Raw genomic sequence first — 6,932 nt, 5'->3', positions numbered from 1 at the left:
TGTGTGTGTGTGTGTGTGTGTGTGTGTGTGTGTGTGTGTGTGACTGACAGATACTCCTCCTGTGGTATTTATACAGTTCATTGGGTACAATGCATTGACTTCCTAAATCCTGTTTTTAGATATTTCTCTACTTAAGATTGATTTACACTCACTAGAGGATGAAGGGGAACTTCAGACCTTTTGTGGGCCTATACACCAATAGCTGAAGATTTGTTCTTGTATCAAAATGAAATACGTTTAGGACCAGGATCACCTCTAGGGAAGTTGGCAATGCTCTTGTGTCATTATTCTTTTTTTTTTTTTTTTTTCTAAGTCAACTCGCACAACTTTGACTCCATCACTCCATGTTTGAGCATCTACTTTGTTCTTGTCTTAACATGTAAAGGCTGGAGGCTTTTAAGAGACTTCCACATCCTTTTTTTCTGTTACATTATTTCCTAACTTAACAGATCAGGACAATTTAACTGTCTAGACATATCCACTAACCTCTCTCCTAAGGCACATTCATGTGAATACAGTTGAATCTTTTAGAGACGGTTAGGTGGACGCAAAAACATTAATTTAAAAAAGAAATCACCCAAACTTTCAGCCTTGCTTAGTGTTGTAGCTTTCTTATGGTCCTTTGAAACAAATGTTTCTATATCTGTCTTTGTAACCGTGCTGCTTTTTCAGATCTGTGTTGGCAGATATAGAGGCAATGTTTTCTCCATCATTGACAGGGAACTAGTGTGAAGAGACTTGTAAGGTCACTGCTAAATCTACTATGTTTCACCAGATGGTGGATTTGACACTTTAGTGCTTTAATATTTAGATGGAAGACCTACACACTCTCTTGTCATTCTGAACAAACAACAGATTTGAGTTTTCCACAGTTCATGTGTGTATGAGAACAAATATTTGAATGCATCACATTAATATGTTCTCCACTTCAACTTTAAGCACCTACAGTATCCCAATATGTCCCTTTATATTCTTACTGCACACCTGTTATTTCCAGAGGTTTTTGGGACTCTGTTTCTTAATAATAGTTCATCTCTGTAAGGCCTATGTCAAACTGCCAGAAGTCTAAGATGTTCACCTCAAGCACAGGACAGGCTTTCTAATGTAATTTATCACTATTTATCACATTTTGGTATTTTGTGTCAAGATGGCAACCTAACATAGGCCTTACAGAGACCGCATAAACTCAAGTGTGTTGTGGAAAGTTCATTCAGGCACCTGCAGTGTCTTACATGCGAGATGCCTTTTTATTAAACGTTCATGTTCTCCAGGTACAACTTGTATCTACTCAGTGTCAACACACCAGACTAATTCTGTTTATTAGTGTCCAGAAGGAACATCATTTTTTCTATAACTCATCTTCAGTGTTGTGTAAAGTCATGTGATATCCACGGTAACAGAGGGAAATGGTTTTCTGTCATCTTTTTTTTTTCTTTGGGGGTCAAAGGTCATAATTGTGACTGTATGCATCCATTTTGTGTCTTAGGATTGTTTTGTCTTGGACAGTTTTCTGTTGCTTGGTACACTAGCAATTACCTCAGTCCCACTTATTTATGTCTTTTCAGAAAATGACGCGATTAGTCCTTATCAATTTATTTTGCTAATCTTTTCCATGCAAGTCGTTGGGTTGTTTGAATTTTTTTTTCATTTTAAACGCTATGAAACTCTATCATTAAAAAGGTGTCATAGTAGTTTCATTATGTATTATATCTGTAACCAAAATCATTTGAAGGCCTGTTATGATGATAATGAAATTTTTAACAAACATTTGTACATTTTGTATGAGAGTTATTACTAGTAATACTTTATTAAGTAGTGCAATGATTTTTTTAATCCCTTACCCTGTCTTTTGGATTTCAAAAGCTGGCTCAATAATAAATGTATAACATTCTCTTCTAAAAAATGTTTTTGCTTTCGAGTTATTTCTCTTGACATCTCCTTTCCCGTCTGTTAGCTTTTAAACATTTATCTTGACTTTTCTTCTCCACTGAAGCGAACAGGAGAGATAAGTGCAGTGTTTTCAGGGCTGTCCTCTTGGTGGCAGTGTAGTTATGGTTCATACTCCTTGAGCTGCACTGGTGCATGTCTCCTGACCTCAGTGACATTAGTTAACACTGTACTACAATCCTTCAGGTGTTTCTTCATTTGTCTGGTTCTGACAACTTGTTGCTGACAGTGCAGCAGTTTTTATATTCTGTTTGATTGTAATAAAACATATCAGTGATCCAAACACTGGATTTGGAGGAAGGAACTGCCAGTTCTCATCTACCAAGCTACCCTTCAACACAACTACAATTCAAGTGTAAAGGAACTCCAACCATCAAACTATGTAAAAGAGTTAATTTAAAGTAAATGAACAAGTGATGCTCACCAGACATGTGTGATCCAAGTATACAAATGTTTCATCATATATAAATGTGGACAAATTTTTTTTCCAAATGTCTATCTATGAGAAGTCAAGGGTTGATGTATTAATATTAGTGTAGGAGTCTGCACCATGGCATTAAATTGAAGTATTAATGTTTCATAGATTACATTACAGCCAACAGAAAATGATGTTTCACAAACCTGGTGTGGCAATCGTAACTCCAGGTGGAATCATTTCTACAACACTGACTCTCTGCATTACTGAATGAAAGGACTTCCCTGTTAGCAGCCATGTCCAGAGTGCTGATCCTGGAAGTGTCCCACCTGAATCACACCAGCTGTTAGTGTACCCTTGCTCCAAAAAAATCGATCATTTAATACACTTGTTATACAATGTGTGTGTTCCACTACTGTACTGGAGTCATCTTTTTAAGTCCAGTTCAGCTCAGTTCAATTCTATGGGCTTTATTGACATATATAAATATATTAAAAAAAATATATATATAAAATAAGCCTGGAAGTATTTAACATGGTGTTGAGACCAAATATGATTAAAGCCAAAGTCAAAGCAGAGGAGTAGCTCAGCCTATATATAAATTACGTTAGCATCATTGCTAACGCCACTAGATTCATGGTACTAACCTCTATTCTAACACTGGTGATACATGTCACGTTAGTGATGTGGTTTATTGACAATATTAAAAAATCTGGGAAGAAAGCTTCATACAGCAGCCTATTCTGATACTATTTAGATTATTAATATCAGTTAGTTTCATCCTGTTATGATGTAAGAAGAGAAAAGAGCAGACAGACGGGAGGAGTAACGTCACACAGTGGAGTGTTATTTAGAGGGAAATAACATGATATATGTCTCCTGTAGTATATAACATATTTAGTTTACAGGTAATATGTCTGACTTTATTCATGTGTCATTGCTATCATGGTGTTCCTGGCGGGTGAGGAAGAAGCAGAGGTCAGAGTTCAACCAGTTCAAGAGCCTGAAACCAGGTAAGCTATAGGTGAGCAGACACTGCAGGCTCACAGACTTACAGCTGAGTAAGTATGTTGCTTTGCTTGCTTGTATTATTTCATAAATCCCCTCCATAAATACCCCTATCCTGTGACATAAATCCAGATTACATCAGTGCAGCATTACCACTGAACTGACACTGGCTCTACATATGTGAAAACTGCATCTGGTCATAATAAAATCTGATTTATGAACATTAATGAAATGCTGCATACACATCATGTATTTTCTGGTTGTATTCTATTAAAGAGACTGAAAAATAATTATATATGGTCATTATAGCATTGCTGAAACAACACATCTAATGGTGGCCTAAGACAATTTTTTTAAATTGTAAAGAGACTTTGTGGACACCCTGTATAATTATTTAACCTAAATGGAATGGAGCCTCAATTAATAATAATATTTAATAATTAATGTTGAATTTTGTATACATATTTCCTGTATTTTTTGTTTGCATGACTTTTGCACAGTACTGTATAGTACTGATAAAAAATAATAAATAGATAGATATATAGATAGATATACTTTATTCATCCCCGTAGAGGAAATTCATGTATCCAATAGCTCATACATACAGTGGGGAGAACAAGTTTTCCCACTTACAAAGCATGTAGAGGTCTGTCATTTTTATCATAGGTACACTTCAACTGTGAGAGACGGAATCTAAAACAAAAATCCAGAAAATCACATTGTGTTATTATTGTATTCTAATTGCTCTAGTTATTGTTGTTCTAGTCTGAGTCTCTAGAAGTCACCTCTAGAAGAAAACTTCCATGCAGTGGTATACTTTGTCACAACCTCTCCTTTGTTTGTGACTAAGGGTGAAAAATGATGTGCATCAAAAATAGTTGAAACAACCTGATATGCTTTGTAGCTGATATATAAAACTGCACACTGAAAACTATTCTAAAGTATGTTCTGTTACTTTAATAATTGTTAAAAGTCTAATGTAGTAAGAATGTTTGCATATTAACTATGTATGAATCTGAACATAAGGAACTGGGATCTCATCAATTAAACTCTTTTTCTTCTCATAATTTGTATCATTATCATGTAAGCATCCTCTCTGTAAAATATCCCCAAAATGAATCACTACATACCTGAAAATTACTCAGACAATTTCTAGAGAATTAGAATAAAATGAAAGGACCTGTGAAATAAAGAATTAACTTTTTTCATGCACATTTCTTGATTCAATCACATATTTGCAAATATTTGTAATGCTTTAAGTCAGAATCAAAAACAAACATTTTCATCACTTGATGACGTGGTATGAGTGGTTACGTGAAGACAGAAGTGAAATGTCTTTTATTTTTTTATTCTCTCTTATTTTGAAATATTTAAGATTAAATATAACATATAATATATAATATAACAACAATATACTGGTTGAAATTCAAATGCCAAACTGTATAATTATGCACCATGTTTTTTGTTCCTCTTTTCACAGTTTCTATACCATGTAAAACACTTTCTTAACTTTAATGAAGTGCAATGGAAACAGCTGCATGGGCTAATTGATATTATTAGTTGTATTGATGTTATTCTCTAGTCAATCTAGCATGATAAGATCCCAAATATAAATGAACTCAAAAACCTCAGCTGAAGCTCAAAGAACTGCAATGTGCTATTTTAACTATTAACTATTAACCATTTAATCTATATTGTATATCATTGTGCTCAGCCAGTCAGTGTTGTAGGATTAATATTGGTGATCAAACCTGACGTTGGTCATACTACTGTTGAGAGTTGAGATATAAGATACAATCATACAAGATCATAAATCCCATTGTATTTACTTATTCCTAAAAAGACAGTAAATATCATCTAGCAGTGTGCACTGAATGAGCTGTTAAAATGGCTTATTTTTCTCTGTGTGAGTGTTGTTACCAAAAATAGTAGAATTGGGGCAACATATGGCGTCTTTCGCTCTTCTTCTGCCCTTAGTCAACATTTCTCTCCTTCCTAATGGGTTTCATGTTGAATTATTACATATTGTTAGTTATTGGTTGATATTCAGGTTTGCTTTTTGTAACAGTAACATTCTATTCAACTGTTTCATCTTAAAGTTGTGATGTATTTTCTTGTAAAGTTGTTAGTTCTTTCATGTCCAGCTTCTTGCCAATAGGAATGATGTATGTTTTATTGCATGTTTTATTGTTGAGATTTGCAATGTTTGTCTTCAAACTTGGAATTCAAACTCTGCTTTCATAGATTACTGTGGTTTGTTTTCCCTCAGAGACGTCCTGGGAGACTGCATGGCCATTTTTGAGCATCTGTCGCGAAAAGAACTGGAAGAAATTAATGAGCGAGGACAGAATGTGACAAAGTGCAATTTCGGTGTTATTTATTTTTTGCAGTATTAAAAACAGCAACAGCAAATATGAACGCCTGGTTTTTCCAGCATATTTCAGTCTTTATGAAATATTATAAATGTATCTAGATCCAGTTCCTGATGGCTGATGATACTGTTTATTTCCACCATGGGGAACAAAGACACATTGTTTCTAGAGAAGCAGTAGACGATTCTCCTATTGTTCACAGATGCCCACATTAATTTACATTTATGTTTTTACATCCATTCTCCAAGCTGCTTATCCTACATAGGGTCACTCACAGTGAATGATGGCATTCTGATGCACAACTAACAGTGTCTCAACATTTTCCATCTTTGATACTTTGTCACTTCAGCACCATAATCTGGCTTTAGACTGTAGGGGTTCAGTCATTAGGTCTTCATTGCCATCTAGTGGTTTACACAACAACCAAATAATATCCATCTATCAATTTTTATACAATCTTAACTTTTTCAGGGTCAAGTAGACTGGAAAAGAGGTTTAGTAGTAGGGAAGTGATATTTCAAGCACACAACTAGTTAACGGAAGAGAAAATAAATGTGCCATGCAAATAGCAGTTCATGTTCTGGACATCTTCTGGGTTGTTTTCTTGGTCCAATACAAGAAACAATAGGTAAATGGTGTATTTGTGGTACATTATCCATTATAAACAGCTGTAGTGACTGTAGGTAAACTGACTCACCAGCTGATGTTTGACTGAAATGGTTTTGAGAAAAGCTTGATTGACTGTTGAAACAGATCCAGGCTCCTGGCTTCATGATGTATCAGTAAAGTGGTAGGTGTTGTTTACATCGAGGCTCAGCTAATAATCCACCCAAACCGAATGGAACACTTCCAAAACACCAGGAAATGCAATCAGCTACACTGAGTAAATCCTGCCAGTAAAGAAAATAAATTGAGGGAATGACTGTAAATCGTGTCTGATGCAGATTTGGAAGTTACATTTTGGGTGATCACTAAGTCAAGATAAAAGGAAAGCGCACTTCCTGAAAGAAAATCTTGTTTCACCCCAGGATACAAACATATTTGAGTTGAGTTTTGAGATTTCTCTCTGCTTTAAGATCACAGTAAACCTACATTTACATGTCCTTGTAAACTTTTGCAAAACTGTACTCTCCCATCCTCTCCTAAGAGGTCACAGAAAGGTTCACACTGGCTCATATGTTGCATAAAAT

Source organism: Scomber japonicus, chromosome 2, assembly GCF_027409825.1.
Source record: "Scomber japonicus isolate fScoJap1 chromosome 2, fScoJap1.pri, whole genome shotgun sequence".
Lineage (NCBI taxonomy): Eukaryota > Metazoa > Chordata > Actinopteri > Scombriformes > Scombridae > Scomber > Scomber japonicus.
The sequence above is the reverse complement of the archived record's forward strand: the minus strand, read 5'-3'. Positions refer to the sequence as shown.